A 17,823-nucleotide genomic window follows, 5' to 3' on the forward strand; every position below is an offset into this window, starting at 1 on the left:
AAAAATTGCCAGTAAGGCTACGTTCACACTAGCGTTGTGTGCAGGAGGAAGAGAGGCGTTTGGGAAGCGTTTTTACCGCTTCCCAAACGCCTCGGACAATACTGCACATTGCAGCACATGGTGCTGTTCTAAGAGGATCGTTAGCATCGAGGCAAAACGGACGCCTCTGGTCGAGTCAGGAGGCGTTGAAGCCTCCTATTCTAGTCTATGTTGCCGCTCCGCAAACGCCTGATTGGCGTTTGCGGTGCGGTTGCAGGGCGTTTGCGGAGCGGTCACACTATTCAAACTTCATTATAGGCGTTTGTGGGGCATTTTTAATGCTCTGCAAACGCCTAGCAACCGCCGCTAAACCGCGCATGAGGCATTTGCCGAGCGTTAAAAAACGCTCCGCAAACGCCGGACCAACGCTTGCCAAACGCTATATGGGCGTTTGGCAAGCGTTAGTAAAACAGTCAAGTGTGAATGAGCCCTAAAATTGGAGTCAAAAATAATTTCCATTACACTGGTGTCATTAGGAAAATGATTTCTCTTTTCTTTTGTTAGTTCATCCTGGGACAAATCGGTTCAATCTCGGGACAAACTGATGCACCTGTCACCAAACACCAGGTTTTCTCTGTCCTGGTGGATCATCATTCAAGCTTTGTTGGGAAAATCCTTCCTATTGATCTCTTAAAAGATCCTCACAATGGAAGCAAGTCATGGGTTAGATTCCCTATGAAATTGTTATTGCGATCTGTGTTTCCCCTGGGGAGATTCACCTTCTATGTCCTGGTAACAGTAAGTGACATATAATGAGGGATTTTGGTTGCAGGGCTGGGACTGTGTTAGTGTTGGGGGGTAGTGAGGAGGCAGGGGTGTATCTGCCATGAGGCAAACAAGGCGTTTGTCTAGGGTGGCAGTTTACAGGGGGGCGGCACGCCCCCCAGGCAGAAGGGACACTGTGCGACAGCAACAGTGCTGCCATGGGTGAGTGTACAGCCAAGCCGACACACAAGGAGGGTCACCCGGGCTAAGGGACCGGCTGCAGAGGAGAGCAGAGTGGTGGGCGGATCCCTGGTGTGCGCTCGGAGCGCGTGAGGGCGGGGCCCACTGTCAGTGTGCGCTGGGACGTGCAGGATGGCCAGAAGGTGCCAGCGGAGGAGGAAAAACAAAAGAACGAGGTCAGAGTGTAGGAGCCCCCCGCTCTTTTGCAGCCGCCACCGGAGATCCTGAGGGAGATGGGACACAAGCGTCCCTCCTGGAGTGATCCTGACACTGTCTATAGGAGCCCCTGCTGGACAGGTAAGAGCTTGGAGGACTGGTGCTTCCCCACTCCTGTCCCCCCGACACACAGCCCCCCACCTGTCCCACTTCCCTCCCCCGTACCATTGCCCCCTCTCCGTCACACTGCCCCCTGTCGCGCTGCCCCCTCCTGTCACCCTTTCCCACACCTGTTCCACTTCCCCTCTCCTGTCCCCCCACATTGTCCCACTACCCCCCATCTGTACCCACTGCCCCTCACCTGTCCCTCTGTGCTCCTCCTGTCCCACTGCCCCTCACCTCTCCCTTTGTGCTCCTCCTGTCCCATGCCTCCTGTCCCGCTGCCCCGATCCTGTCCCATGCCCCCGTCATGCTGCCCCCCACCTGTCCCTCTGCGCTCCTCCTGTCCCACTACCCCTCACCTGTCCTTCTGCGCTCCTCCTCCTGTCCCGATCCTGTCCCATGTCCCCCGTCACGCTGCCCACCACCTGTCCCTCTGTGCTCCTCCTGTCCCACTGCCCCTCACCTGTTCCTCTGCGCTCCTCCTGTCCCGCTGCCCCGATCCTGTCCCATGCCCCCCACCTGTCCCTCTGTGCTCCTCCTCCTGTCCCACTGCACTCCTCCTGTCCCTCTGCCCCCACTTGTCTTCCCACCCATCACGCTGCCCCCCATCATGCTGCCCTCCCCCTGTCATGATGCCTCCCTCTTGCCCTGCTACCCTCCTACCTGTCTCGATGGCCTACTCCTGTCCTGGTCTCCCCCTTCCTGCTGCCCCCCTCCTCTCCTGCTGCCTCCTTCCTGCCCTCCATCATGCTCCTGTATTGAAGAGGTGGATCTTAAACAGCAAGGGGAGAGATAAATGTAGATGGGGGGTGGTCGATTTTAGTCTTGCCTAGGGCATCAAAAAAGTAAAATACACTACTGTGCGGAGGGTCGATGCTGGGACTGCAGGGATGGGTCAGTATGTGGGGACTGCAGGGAAGGGTCAGTATGTGGGGACTGCAGGGATGGGTCAGTGTGTGGGGATTGCAGGGATGGGTCAGTGTGTGGGGATCGCAGGGATGGGTCAGTTTGTGGGGATCGCAGGGATGGGTCAGTTTGTGGGGATCGCAGGGATGGGTCAGTTTGTGGGGATCGCAGGGATGGGTCAGTTTGTGGGGATCGCAGGGATGGGTCAGTTTGTGGGGATCGCAGGGATGGGTCAGTTTGTGGGGATCGCAGGGATGGGTCGGTATGTGGGGATTGCAGGGATGGGTCGGTATGTGGGGATTGCAGGGATGGGTCGGTATGTGGTGGATGGGAGGATGGGTCAGTGTTGTCTGTGATGGATACTACCAGCACTGATCTCCTCCCACTTCCAGCTCATACATGGGTATGGGGAGCCCTCTCTGTATATGGGCGACACACCATTCCTTCCCCCAGTGAGGACCCCTTTGCTCCCATCCTCACCCACCTACCTGTCTTCTGGATGAAGTACTGACAGCGCCTGCTGCTCACTGCACCCATCATCTGATACTTCATGTCCGTCCCCTCGCCCTTCACTTGTCGACATCGTTCCACAACCTTTACGCATTTGGCGTCCATGTTGGCGGCTCACGGCTCTTCCACTATGAGGCTGACGGTACTTCACGTCCAATCAGATTGCCAGCATGGGGGAGGGGCTCTGAAAGACATAAACAGTGAGTTGTATGACGATTCGCCATGGTTAGCGCCCACCCAAGCAATCATGTGACAATCATGGTGTGGGGGGAAAGTCAGATATGATTGAACAGCGATCTCCACCAATCTGATCTGACAATGTGTGCTGTGCTCATACAATCCTCCACAATTTGACCTTTCTATTACATCCGGGACCACCTAGTAATGGCGGCTGTATTGTTGGCAGGTTCCCTTAATGGGACCTGGGGGGTCAGAGGTCACTGGCAATCTGCACAGGCCGGCTCCATGCTTTGAATCTGCAGCATAGAGGTGACCCTTCTGATAAAAAACACAGACTGCCCGGACCTTCAGCCATTTGTTATCTGATTGACCGACATGAAGCCGCCCCTACCCCTTACATGGACTGTTCCGATTGGAGTGCCTTTTTACATGGACTCATCCCATCGGAGTGCCCCCTTACATGCACTGATCCTATCGGAGTGCCCCTTTACATGGACTGATCCCATCGGAGTGCCCCTTTACATGGACTGATCCCATCGGAGTGCCCCTTTACATGGACTGTTCCCATCGGACTGCCCCCTTACATGCACTGATCCTATCGGAGTGCCCCCTTACATGCAGTGTTCCCATCGGAGTGCCCCCTTACATGGACTGTTCCGATTGGAGTGCCTTTTTACATGGACTCATCCCATCGGAGTGCCCCCTTACATGCACTGATCCTATCGGAGTGCCCCTTTACATGGACTGATCCCATCGGAGTGCCCCTTTACATGGACTGATCCCATCGGAGTGCCCCTTTACATGGACTGTTCCCATCGGACTGCCCCCTTACATGCACTGATCCTATCGGAGTGCCCCCTTACATGCAGTGTTCCCATCGGAGTGCCCCCTTACATGGACTGTTCCGATTGGAGTGCCTTTTTACACGGACTCATCCCATCGGAGTGCCCCCTTACATGAACTGTTCCCATCGGAGTGCCCCCTTTACATGGACTGATCCCATCGGAGTGCCCCCTTACATGCACTGATCCCATTGGAGTGTCCCCTTACATGAACTGTTCCCATCGGAGTGCCCCCTTACATGCAGTGTTCCCATCGGAGTGCCCCCTTACATGGACTGATCCCATCAGAGTGCCCCCTTACATGGACTGTTCCCATCGGAGTGCCCCCTTACATGGACTGATCCCATCAGAGTGCCCCCTTACATGCACTGTTCCCATCGGAGTGCCCCCTTACATGCACTGATCCCATCGGAGTGCCCCCTTACATGCACTGATCCCATCGGAGTGCCCCCTTACATGCACTGATCCCATCGGAGTGCCCCCTTACATGCACTGATCCCATCGGAGTGCCCCCTTACATGGACTGTTCCCATCGGAGTGCCCCCTTACATGGACTGTTCCCATCGGAGTGCCCCCTTACATGCACTGATCCCATCGGAGTGCCCCCTTACATGCACTGATCCCATCGGAGTGCCCATTTACATGGACTGTTCCCATCGGAGTGCCCCCTTACATGCACTGATCCCATCGGAGTGCCCATTTACATGGACTGTTCCCATCGGAGTGCCCCCCTTACATGCACTGATCCCATCGGAGTGCCCCTGTACATGGACTGATCCCATCGGAGTGCCCCTTTACATGCACTGATCCCATCGGAGTGCCCCCTTACATGGACTGATCCCATCAGAGTGCCCCCTTACATGGACTGATCCCATCAGAGTGCCCCCTTACATGGACTGTTCTCATCGGATTGCCCCCTTACATGGACTGATCCCATCGGAGTGCCCCCTTACATGGACTGTTCCCATCGGAGTGCCCCCTTACATGCACTGATCCCATCGGAGTGCCCATTTACCTGGACTGTTCCCATCGGAATGCCCCCTTACATACACTGATCCCATCGGAGTGCCCCTTTACATGGACTGATCCCATCGAAGTGCCCCTTTACATGGACTGATCCCATCGGAGTGCCCCTTTACATGGACTGATCCCATCGGAGTGCCCCTTTACATGGACTGATCCCATCTGAGTGCCCCTTTACATGGACTGATCCCATCTGAGTGCCCCCTTTACATGGACTGATCCCATCTGAGTGCCCCCTTACATGGACTGATCCCATCGGAGTGGGAGGGAGGGGGGTTTGGGAGGACTCGGAAGGTGCTCTGCGGTGACAGGAGCAGACCAACCCCACCACCTTTACGACCGTTAGGTCCGGGTGAGTGGGTCCAGGTGAGACCTCCGTAGGAGAGTGCAGCAGGGGAGGAGTCAGTGGCTTGGATCCAGGTTTCCGTGATCACTAGGAGGATGAGGGAGCGGGAAGCAAAGAGGTCGTGGATGGCGGTAAGCTTGTTGCACACCGATCGGGCGTTCAGGAGTGCACATGAAAACGGGGGGGAGATTTTAGGGAGCAGGGGGACAGATACTAAGTTGCGAGGGTTGCGGCGGGACGTGGAGGCGGGAGGGTGTTGTGCGGGTGAGGGAGGTGGTGAAGGGCCAGGATTAGGGGAGATGTCCCCCGCGGTTATGAGGAGGAGAAGGGTGAGAAAGGTGGCATGGGAGCGGGATGTGCAGGAGCGTGAGAAACTACTAGTGGAGGTGTTCGGGTCAGTGGGAGAGTGGAGTAATAGGAGGAGGTGGTGGGTGCCGTAGAGGGGTGAAGGAAGCAGTGAGGACACAATATACAATTGTTTGGGAGGGGTAGAGGGATATAGTGAATGGATTTTGGGAACGGAGGAGAGGAAAATGAGAAGGAGGAGTGGAAGAGGCATTTTGGGGAGGTGATGAGAGCAATAGTAGGGAGATGATAGCAATGAGGGGGAGATGTACAAGTTTTGGGGTGGAGCAGAGGGGTAAAGAAATGAGATTTGGGAACAGAGGATAGTAATATGGAAAGGAGAAGAGGGGGTGTATTGTATAAAAAGGTACACAGAGTGGGACTCAGGTATGTAAGAGAGGTTTCCCAGGGTGTTTGCTTGCAGTCTGTCCAGCGTGCAGGAGAGTTTCTTGCTGTGGTTGTGTCTTCCTGCTGCTTTAGTTCAACTGCTGTGTTTAACTGCTTCGCACTCGTTCAAAGCCGCAGTCAATCATAAGCAGCACCCCCATCAGTGATCTCCCCCCATGAGCTGATCTAAATTTATAGGGAGATGCTCAAATGAGCATTCAACTCCGCCCCAATTAGAAGCTGATAAGGATCACATGAATAGTGGGGGATGTTTCTTAGGAACCAGGCTACAGTCGTAAACCTGAGTGCACCTAGGAGGTGAGGACTGGTCAACATATACAAATATAAATACACCATTTGTTCAGAATTTAACAGGAGTCAATGCGTTTTTCTGGTTAAGAGCGGAGGTAGGAGATAGATGCAGTTACCTGTGAAAGTAGAGAAGGCATAATTAAAGTGCTGTGTTTAACTGCTTCACACTCGTTCAAAGCCACACTCAATCATAAGCAGCACCCCCATCAGAGACTTGCCCCCCATCACATAAACAGCGCAATGTTAGAAATATTAAATGTTTAAGTCACCATAAAACCTTTTTATTTTGGTTCAATTTGTTTTCAATATCTGGACAAGTAGATTGTCATGAGGGACAAGTAGATTGGGACACCGATTTAGTCCCTTGGACGAGTAGGTTTTTCAAAAAATGTCCACACCCCTGGAATATGTCCCATAGGAAATCATGTTAAATGGACTGCTGTGCATTTCTGCACAAAGCAAAACACTTAGGTGTGAACCTAGACTAAAGGGTTAAAAACAGGGTGAGGAAGCAACAATGCTGCCTGCTTTAACCCCATTTGCTGTACTGGTCAAGGTTGCAGGGCAATTGCAGAGCAGCCTCTTTCACTTGAATGGGTCATGCTTGACAGATGCTACACCCACCAACCATGACCACTTATAACTCCTGCTGCCACATGTGCACACCCCTTGCCATTGCCGCTAAAGGGGGTGCAGTTAGGGCAGGGGGAAAAAAGATAAAAAACAAAACAAACACCACACCCCAACTGCAGGTTTTCAACTACAAATTTAAATGGATCGTTCTGGGCACCCTAGAAGGCTGCTTTCACACTGATGTGCTGTGGTTTACATGCACTGCGGTGCAAAGCATCTGTAACTTTCCTGGGTTAACTGCACTTTTCTATAAACTTCTATTATATCTTGCAGGTCTGGTGTGCTTTCTGAAATCCTGCATTCAGGAGTTTTGGTGTGCTTTCAGAAAGTAGGATTGAATAAAAGTATGTGGCCAAGTGCAGCAAACCCACAGGCAAGCTGCAGGTCCACTGCACCAGTGTGGGTAAACCGCAGTGCATCAGTACAAAAGCAACCCTATACTATTATGCCCAGTATATTGCTTCACAGTGACTTCAAGATCTCTTTCCTGCTGCTGACACCACTCTGGAGACAGCTGGCCAGGGTAAGAGGTGCAGTGCATTTGGTATCACTTCACATTGGACAGAAGCCAGCACACAGGCGGCATTGGCTTATGCAGCTCTGGATCCCTACTACAGCTCCAACTTCACAAGTAGCCCCTCTGCATTGCACTCTGTAAGCAAGTCCAGACTGCCATCTTCCAGTCACCTGGCCGCGATCTATGGGTTGCTGATCCCCAGGTTAATGCATGAGAATAGTGGTGTACCACATTGCAGCCAAATACAAAAAACAAGCTTACACTCTACTCGACTCATTAACAACTTCAGCTCCGGAAGATTTTACATCCTACATGACTAAGCCATTTGATGCTATACTGAATGACGCGTTACTGTAACTGGTAAATGCACGGTCAACAACGCTGAGCCCAAGAGAAATTTATATACAATTTTTTGTAAACAAAGATCTTTTAGTGGCATTCAGTCACCACTGGGTTTTTTTTGCAATATAAATCAAAAGACCAAAAGTTTATTTTTTCCCTTTCTGCTATTATATGCATATCCAATGAAAATAGTAAAAAAAAAAAGATAACTTTTGGCCAAAATGTATTGTGCTATATGTCTGATGGAAAAGTGTATATCGATAGATTGTAGGTGCTATAACTTTTAAACAAACCTAGGTTACATGTACACACTAACATTTGTATTTATTTGTGTACCAATGGCAGTGATCAGCAACTTGGGGATTGCAATAGTGTGACAATCTTGACACTGACACTGGGGGGAACTGACCAACTGCCACTGACATTAATACAGTGATATTATACACTGTCACTGTACTAATGACACTGGATGGAAGGGGGGGGGGTTACCATCAAGGGGTGTGCCCAACTATGTGTAACGTGTGCTTCTTTTACTACTAGATCTCCAAGTTTCTCATCCTGGATGAGAAACAGATAGATCCCTCTGTTGATAGTCAACACAGTTCTGGGCTGTGATTGTACACTGGTGATCAGCAGGTCCCAGCTGGGATTTGCTCACAGGCTCCCACTGTGTAAAATCACAGAGGGTGCTGGCCAGGGGATGCCATGCACATGCCCAAAACTCAGAAGTAGGCAGCGATGTACGGTTATGTTGCTTTGCCTACAGTGGCTGCCTGTCTGCAGTACATTATGGGTGGGCACCAAGTGGTTAACTGAGGCCAAGTAGGATTGTAGACAAGTTGTCTACAAAGAAAGGTCGATGAAATACCCTTTGGCATGGTTAAAATTACAGCTACATTATTCTCACCTGCTTATATATGCAGTGGGGCAAAAAAGTAGTCAGCCACCAATTGTGCAAGTTCTCCCACTTAAAAAGATGAGAGAGGCCTGTAATTGGCATCATAGGTAGACCTCAACTATGAGAGACAAAATGAGTAAAACAAAATCCGGACAATCACATTGGCTGATTTGGAAAGAATTTATTTGCAAATTATGGTGGAAAATAAGTATTTGGTCACCTACAAACAAGATTTCTGGCTCTCCACAGACCTGTACCTTCTTCTTTAAGAGGCTCCTCTGTCCTGCACTCATTACCTGTATCAATGGCACCTGTTTGAACTTGTTATCAGTATAAAAGACACCTGTCCACAACCTGAAACAGTCACACTCCAAACTCCACTATGGTGAAGATCAAAGAGCTGTCGAAGGACACCAGAAACAAAATTGTAGACCTGCACCAGGCTGGGAAGACTGAATCTGCAATAGGCAAGCAGCTTGGTGTGAACAAATCAACTGTGGGAGCAATAATTAGAAAATGGAAGACATACAAGACCACCGATAATCTCCCTCGATCTGGGGCTCCACGCAAGATCTCACCCCGTGGGGTCAAAATGATCACAAGAACGGTGAGCAAAACTCCCAGGACCACACGGGGGGACCTAGTGAATGACCTGCAGAGAGCTGGGACCAATGTAACAAAGGCTACCATCAGTAACACACTACGTTGTCAGGGACTCAGATCCTGCAGTGCCAGACGTGTTTCGCTGCTTAAGACAGTACATGTCCGGGCCCGTCTGAAGTTTGCTAGAGAGTATTTGGATGATCCAGAAGCGGATTGGGAGAATGTCATATGGTCAGATGAAACCAAAATAGAACTGTTTAGTAGAAACACAACTCCTCGTGTTTGGAGGAGAGAGAATGCCGAGTTGCATCCAAAGAACACCATACCTACTGTGAAGCATGGGGGTGGCAACATCATGCTTTGGGGCTGTCTCTCCGCAAAGGGACCAGGACGACTGATCCATGTACAGGACAGAATGAATGGGGCCATGTATCGTGAGATTTTGAGTGCAAACCTCCTTCCATCAGCAAGGGCATTGAAGATGAAACGTGGCTGAGTCTTCCAACATGACAATGATCCCAAACATACCGCCCGGGCAATGAAGGAGTGGCTTCGTAAGAAACATTTCAAAGTCCTGGAGTGGCCTAGCCAGTCTGCAGATCTCAACCCCCTAGAAAACCTTTGGAGGGAGTTGAAAGTCCGTGTTGCCCAGCGACAGCCCGAAAACATCACTGCTCTAGAGGAGATCTGCATGGAGGAATGGGCCAACATACCAGCAACAGTGTGTGCCAACCTTGTGAAGACTTACAGGAAACGACTGACCTCTGTCATTGCCAACAAAGGATATATAACAAAGTATTGAGATGAACTTTTGATATTGACCAAATACTTATTTTCCACCATAATTTGCAAATAAATTCTTTCCAAATCAGCCAATGTGATTGTCTGGATTTTTTTTTCTCACTTTGTCTCTCATAGTTGAGGTCTACCTATGATGCCAATTACAGGCCTCTCTCATCTTTTTAAGTGGGAGAACTTGCACACTTGGTGGCTAAATACTTTTTTGCCCCACTGTAAATCCATCTTATGCACAGGAGACCAGTATCTTCTATGACCTTTACTGTACACAATAGAATTTCAGAAAGACAGATAGGGTATGACCAGAACCCCGATTGTTCTCCAATATATTTAAAAAAAGCTGGCGTAGGTCTCTAGATGCATTGGCATTACCAACAGTCCCAAAAAGTCCTTGCTAGCCTGTAGTCCAAGCAGGCCAAATAATGGAATATTGCAGTCAGTAGAAAATGTAAGCGCTTTATAAGCACTAGTAACATTAAACTGTATAATCAAAAGAAAGCCTGGAGACTGCCTCTAAAGGAATGAAGATATTCTCACATATTAACATGATATACATGTATAGAGAACCATGCCACAGCTGAATATATTCAAGAAACAGAATTCAAAGATCATTTTACTACACATATACAGTTGTGTTCAAAATAATAGCAGTGTGTTGAAAAAAGTGAATAAAGCTCAACATCCTTCCAATAGCTTTATTTCCATACACACAAATGCATTGGGAACACTACACATTCAAAATCAAATCCAAACATGAAGAAAAATATATCAAATTTTTGTTGTTCCGCTTAAAAAAAATTGAAGAAAAGTGAATATTAGACGGTTCAAAAAAATAGCAGTGTTTGTATTCTTCTTTACAAGCTCAAACATTCACTATATAAACTGAAAAATGTTTGAAGATTTTGCTTTCCTTTGAATCAATTAATTTTTAGTTGTATAAGCACTGTTTCTGAGAACTGCTGTACATCTGTGTTGCATGGAGTCAACCAACTTCTGGCACCTGTGAACAGGTATTCCAGCCCAGGATGATTGGACTACATTCCACAGTTCTTCTCTATTTCTTGGTTTTGCCTCAGAAACTGCATTTTTGATGTCACCCCACAAGTTTTCTATTGGATTAAGATCCGGGGATTGGGCTGGCCACTCCATAACGTCAATCTTGTTGGTCTGGAACCAAGATGTTGCACGTTTACTGGTGTGTTTGGGGTCGTTGTCTTGTTGGAACACCCATTTCAAGGGCATTTCCTCTTCAGCATAAGGCAGCATGACCTCTTCAAGTATTCTGATGTATTCAAACTGATCCATGATCCCTGGTATGCGATAAATAGGTCCAACACCGTAGTACGAGAAACATCCCCATATCATGATGCTTGCACAACCATGCTTCACTGTCTTCACAGTGTACTGTGGCTTGAATTCAGTGTTTGGGGTCGTCTGACAAACGGTCTCCGGCCACTAGACCCAAAAAGAACAATCTTACTTTCATCAGTCCACAAAATGTTGCGCCATTTCTCTTTAGGCCAGTCAATGTGCTCTTTGGCAAATTGTAACCTCTTCAGCACACGTCTTTTTTTCAACAGTGGGACTTTGCGGGGGCTTTTTGCAGATAGCTTGGCTTCACATAGGAGTCTTCTAATTGTAACAGTACTCACAGGTAACTTTACACCTTCTTTGATCTTCCTGGAGCTGATTGTTGGCTGAGTCCTTGCCATTTTGGCTACTCTTCTATCCATTCGAATGGTAGTTTTTCGCTTTCTTCCACGTCTTTCAGGTTTTGGTTGCCATTTTAAAGCATTTGCGATCATTTTAGCTGAGCAGCCTATCATTTTCTGCACTTCTTTATATGTTTTCCCCTCTCCAATCAACTTTTTAATCAAGGTACGCTGTTCTTCTGAACAATGTCCGGAACGACCCATTTTCCTCAGAATTTCAGAGAGAAATGCACTGTAAACAGCATGTACAACATTTGCTGCCTTCCTTCCTTAAATAAGGGCAATAATTGCCACCTGTTTTTCAAAGAATGAATGACCTCACTAATAGAACTCCACACTGCGATGATTTTGAACCAAAAACAGTGATTGATCAGGTTAGCAATGTCTGACTGCTATTATTTTGAACACAACTGTATGTATTTTGTAGTGCACTGTATTAAATTCTTGTGCAATTCTAAAGTCTGCTACCACACACTGGCAGTAATAAATGGGCAACTCAATGCAATAAAGCGCGAGTAAATCCATTTAATCTCATTAAAGTGGTAGTGAACTTGTTTTTTTTTTTAACTTTTACCTACAGGTAAGCTTATAAGCCTTACCTGTAGATGAAATGATATGTCCTAAACGTGCACTGTTTAGAAGATATCCATTTTTAAAGCCGACGCATGCGCCCTGAACGGCATACCCATGCCAATCCTTCGGAGTACTGTGCCGTAGCCCGGGACTCCCACACGCATGAGTGACACCATCATGGCCCGGCCTATCAGACGGAACCTGAAAAGGAAGACCAGGTGAAGACAGAAGCCTCTGCAGCAGTGACAGTGCCCCACCGGAGGGCTTAGTTTTAAGATAAGCTTTACATAATGTGCTAGTATGCAGTGCATATTATGACATTAACTTGCAGGGATCACTTTTCTCCTGCGGTTTACTAACACTTTAAAATGTGCAAATTCTTTTGCAGGCAGTCAAAGACAGCATGGATCTACTTACCCTTTACTAGCACCATCTTTTGAAGTTGGAAGACGGATGTCTTTGGCATTTTCAAAAATCTCTTGCAATTCCTCTGAAGTTGTGCTATAGGGGATGTTCTTAACAAACAGAGTTCGTGCATCTGGAAAAATAAGCAGCTCCAGGACCACCACCTTGGAGTTCTGCTAGATTCAGTTTAGACCAGCCCCACTTTGAAAATTCGACGATTTTCACTGCAAACTATAATGCAGGTATAGCTCTAGAAAACGACTGAAATGCAACGTTTATTTAAACTCACAGAACAAACCTTTTGTGAAGGGCTAACTGAACACATCAGGCCTACATTTCTACGACTTTGGAACATGCACCACGACGAAGCTACTATTGTCTTCCTCTAGTACTGCAAACTTTACCTATGAGGAAACTGAAGCTATTGTTGAAACAAGGATGCAAATATGGGCTTGACTGAACCCCAACCTTCCTTATCTGCTCACTTTATTAAAACTGGTGATTAAGTATTAAAAACAGTGTGTCAGCATAACAACCAGGCTGCCAACATCTTTTTGGTCCCCCCAATAACAGCATCACTATAAAGGGAACGAAGAGTGAGCAGTAATTGACTTTAATTTACAGAGAGTTTCACAATCCATGCCTTAAAGTCAATTAGAATGCAAAAGATACACAGGACCTATTCTTGCTTGCTATTAGGCTAGATGTGTACATTTAATATATAATCATATTATGAAAATGTAAAAACTAGCCAACGGATCAATTTAAAAACAAAAGTACTATATGGAAGGACAAACAGATCCTATCCTATGTTCTCTGCATTTTTTGTTTTCTCTGCAGGAGTGTTGGCCTTCTCTACTTTCATCACAAAACAAAGAACCTTCTTTCCATTTAATTTCAGGGCTTTTTCCACTTCCTCCGCAGTAGCAAACTCCACATAGCCAAACCTCCTGCAGTAGAGATGGAAAAGTGAAGGAGCTGCAGCACAACAAACAAACAAACAAGAGATCCCTGTGCTCAAATCCCAACCGCTAGTGCATGCATTTATCTATCAGGTGCTAAAGGGGTGTAACCACATATTAACACTAGAAATTCTGAGGACCCTCTGCACACTGGTATATACCCTTTCCAGCAGACTATGCAATAAATAGGGATATTTAGTTCACACATATTGCAATACATGCTTAAGCTGGCCAACTGTGTCAAAGTAATCCCTCTATGGCCAGTCCTACTCTGCTCTGCCGACGCAAATGCTACTGTGGACACAATGCTAGCATAGGGGAAAAGACACAATGGGGGAGAGCTACAAGGTTCAGGTGTGGCTACTGACCCAACAATACAACAAACAAGATATACCTGTGCTGAAATCCCAATAGCTAGTACATGCATTTATCCATCAGGTGCTAAAGGTGTGTAATTAATATTAATATGTGGTTACATCCCTTTTAGCACTTGATGGATAAATGCATGTACAAGCTATTGGGATTTAAGCACAGGTATATATATTTTTGGAAAGGGTCAGGGACTTTTTTTTTTAACACAAAGTTGAGTTTTCGGTTCTATAGTCTTCAATGGAGACAATGCGGAAAAGCATGTAGTGCATTTTTTTTAATGCATTTTTTTGGTTTAATCTTCCTAGCAACTAGAAAAAAAACGTATGTACAAAAACACACCGCAAAAAGCACTGCAGAAACGCAAACTGCATAGGTGTGAACCAGCAGAAGCATGCAGTTGCAGAGCAAGTGAAGGAGCTGCAGCAAAGGGCGCCTATTCAGCACGTTATCTTAAGAAATACTTACTTGGAGGCTCCAATCTGAACATCCTGCACTGGCAAGTTCTTCTTACAGAAAAAACTCCCTCAGAGCATTTTTAAGTTCATCATAATCTTTTGCAGAATTCAGATTTGCAACAAATACTGACAAATCTAAGAAAAGGAGTAAAAAAAAGAAAAAAAGATTTTAACCAGAAATACCAAATACACATTAGCAAATATGGCATGAACTTTGAAATGATGGCCAACATTGAATAGAATTAGCATGTAAAGCAGGAATTTCAGCTTCATTATCTGTCCCAGAGACCCAAGGGAACGCTATTATGCTACTATACGAACACAACTTAAAGCAGAGATATACACACACCGATTTAACAGTTTCACATAAATGACATTCAGAGCATCCCATGAGAACAACTGTCACAGTTGCCTGCATCTTTCAACTAAACTGTCAAGCCATTTAATGGTTGGTGTTCTAACCAATCACACGCGCAGCACCATGGCAACTGCAGAACAGAGGCTAAAGCTGGCCATACATTACACAACTTTCCTATTCAATTTCCTTTAGATTTACCTTCAACTAAGACACGCAAGAGCCTTCCTGACTGCATACAAACTGAAAGTTTAGGTTTGACCGCATATGTTTTGGAAAACCTAAAGGAAATTGACACTTGCAGACTTAATACTACTGACAAGAGAAAACTCAACTGAAATTTTCTTGACACTTGTACCCCAGAAGGGCCATTATATTGCCAGGTGAGAATTCTCAAATTTTCTCAACTGGAATGCACACAGCCAATATGGATTTCCTGACATTTTCGATAATCTCTGCATCTGGATATGCATAGTACACGACAAAGGTCTATAGGTGCCAGAAAACCAAGAGTCCAGCATACATCCAGCGCCCCGAATAACGTTTCCTAAACACATCACTTCCAGAGCCAATTTTTTTAACATTTTGCGTACATTTGTACATAAAAATGCACATGAAACCCTGAAAATATTTTAAGGTACAAAAAAAATTTTAATGTATGAACTTTTTTTTTTTTTAAATATTTTTCAGCAAAAAACTAATGAAAACAAATGCTCAATTTCCTGGTAAAGTATAAAAAAAAAAAAGTAGTGTCACCATGGTGACACTCCACTCCTAGAGTGACAGTATGTAAAAAAACAAATATAAAAAAATAAAATTGTTAAAAAAAATGTTTAAAAATTATAATTTTGGTTATAAACTAATTTGGGATTTTTTATTTACTAGAAAGATAACGGAATACATTTTGGCCAAGATTTATGATGAAATATATATTTGCAAAATTTTATAAGAAAAACACTTTTTTCAAAATTTTTGGACTTTCATTTACATAGCAAAAAAAATAAAAATCCCAGTGGTGAATAAATACCACCAAAATAAAGCTTTATCTGTCTAAAAAAAAGGCTAAAAAATTCATATGGGTACAGTGTTGCATGACCGCGCAATTGTTATTCAAAGTGTGATAGCACTGAAAGCTGAAGATTGGCCTGGACCAGGAAGGGGGTAAAAGTGTCCAGACTTGAAGTGGTTAAATATGGCAATGCAGTTAAGTAGAGCAAAAAGGCTTTTTTTTCCCTTTTTAAATCTGTTGGATAGAAGAGGAGAGGGTTACATTTATTGACCATCTGTGTCAGAGAATTCCCTTCACTTCCTTCAATGTTGCCTCAACATGAAGAGGAGATATCTTTCCAATGTGAAGGATATCCTCTCAGACAGTTGTCACAGGAAAACGTGCCCCCATTAGAAAAAGGTCTCCTGCATTCATGTTTTGGTGGCAACAAAATGTTGAATCTCTACAACGGGGACACAGACGGCAAAAAAAAAAAAAAAATCTGACAAAAGGTTTTCTTTCATTACACAAGTAAAAAAAAAATAAAAGTTCCAGTAAAAAGAGATCTCCATTGCATGTTAAAAACAAAGTTATCACATTTATGGCACATCAGCAAACATCAGTCATCAAAGATCAGTATTAAGTCCCAAAATTGTTCATCATTTGTGCCAACAATTCATAAGACAGCAGGCAGCTTACCCTCCTCTTCAGACTCCTCCTTTCCAGGTTTCTTCCCTTGAGGCATTTTGGCAGGAGCTTTCTTGGCAACAGGTTTTTTCTCTTCTTCAGATTCATGTAAAGAATAGAATTCCATTAACACACCAAACCAAATTTCAGTGACACCATCTCTCTATTAGATATCTAGTATTGTAAGAGTGGGAGGAGCCATCCACTATGTCCATGTCTCCTTCCCCTGTAATCCCAGGGCGTTGCCATGGAAACAGAGGTGACCCGGAAGTAGAAAAGAGGGCAGCCTGTCACTTCAGGTGTCCTCAGCCCACAGAGCGCCGCCTCTTTCTCTATGATTTGCCTCCTGTTCTCCTCCCCCTAGGTGGAGACCCGCCCCTTCCGTCACGGCAGATGAGGATTCTGATCCCGCCTCTTCTCCGCCCCCTCAAAGAGTTCTACACCATACTCCTCCCCCCAGGCGGAGTTTCGGTCTTTTCCCCACTCTCATTTAGAGAGGTACCACGCCCCCACATTTATGGAGGTGAAAGCCACCCCCTCTAAAAAGTTCAATGGGAGGACATAGAGATGCCGCCCCAAAGCTTTGTCGCCCCGCCCCCATGCTCTGATGCCACGCCCCCGTTTTCTGAGTGGTAGGTTGCAAAGTCCCCGCCCCTCTCATTTGCATAAATGTTGCAGAGGATTGTGGGTATGTTGGTGTGTGATCTGGGGATGGGGGCTGAGCGGTTGTGTGTAATGTATGAGTACGGTATTCGGTGTAAGAGGTATACATTATTCATAATAATACATCCACACATACATCACAGCAGACACGTCTAGGAATAAAGGGAATGAAATGGACGGGCTCTCCATGATGTGACCCTCACAGATCCTGGAAGGGTTTATATAGAACAGGACACACCATGGTAATCAGCTGAGGGACGGCTTACTACCAAGGCTATGTGCACACCTTGGGGGGGTGTGAGGCCAGAACCAATCACTGGTGAGTCCAGAACCAATTGGTGTCCAGAACCAATCACTGGTGAGTCCACCAAGACCACATGACATGAGAAGAGCAACAAACGAAAAGAGAAGAAAAAGAAGAGATGTTGTCATGTGGGACCTTGGAGGGTGGTGGAGGTGATTGGCTGCCTGGCAGAGCAAGTCTGCGGTGTGAGATGGAGGCGCCCCACTGAAGAGTGAAGAAATGCGTGCGTGTGGGCGCTACCAGAACCCGATTCAGACTACTCTCCCTTCCCTCACCAAACTTTTACTTCACCACAGCATGTGAGGGTGCTGCACGACCCGATTCAGACTACCTTCCCCTCCCCCACCCTCATTATTCATCACGGCATGTGAGGGCGCTACATGACCCGATTCAGACTACTCTC

At 46.4% G+C, this 17,823-nt stretch overlaps 2 long non-coding RNA genes and 1 other non-coding gene across 3 annotated transcripts in view; 1 reads left to right on the forward strand and 2 right to left on the reverse strand.

The window, feature by feature from the left end:
- The window catches only part of LOC149466513 (uncharacterized), a 69,790-nt gene extending 67,055 nt beyond the window's left edge, over positions 1-2,735 (reverse strand). Inside the window, exon 1 of the long non-coding RNA XR_016312045.1 lies at positions 2,697-2,735. This is a non-coding gene — a long non-coding RNA (uncharacterized LOC149466513). The remainder of the gene's footprint in view (positions 1-2,696) is intronic.
- Positions 2,736-5,188: 2,453 nt separating this feature from the next.
- On the forward strand, positions 5,189-13,169 carry LOC149466515 (uncharacterized). The gene is made up of 2 exons (XR_016312046.1): positions 5,189-5,240; positions 12,618-13,169. It is a non-coding gene; the product is annotated as an uncharacterized LOC149466515 (long non-coding RNA).
- A 3,201-nt stretch (positions 13,170-16,370) lies between these two features.
- LOC149466516 (small nucleolar RNA SNORD82) lies at positions 16,371-16,436 on the reverse strand. The gene has a single exon (XR_016312057.1). It is a non-coding gene; the product is annotated as a small nucleolar RNA SNORD82 (small nucleolar RNA).
- Positions 16,437-17,823: the final 1,387 nt, after the last annotated feature.

This window comes from Staurois parvus, unplaced genomic scaffold (genome assembly GCF_062004578.1).
Source record: "Staurois parvus isolate SC_StPar_1 unplaced genomic scaffold, SC_StPar_1.0 ptg000126l, whole genome shotgun sequence".
Taxonomy (NCBI): Eukaryota; Metazoa; Chordata; class Amphibia; order Anura; family Ranidae; genus Staurois; species Staurois parvus.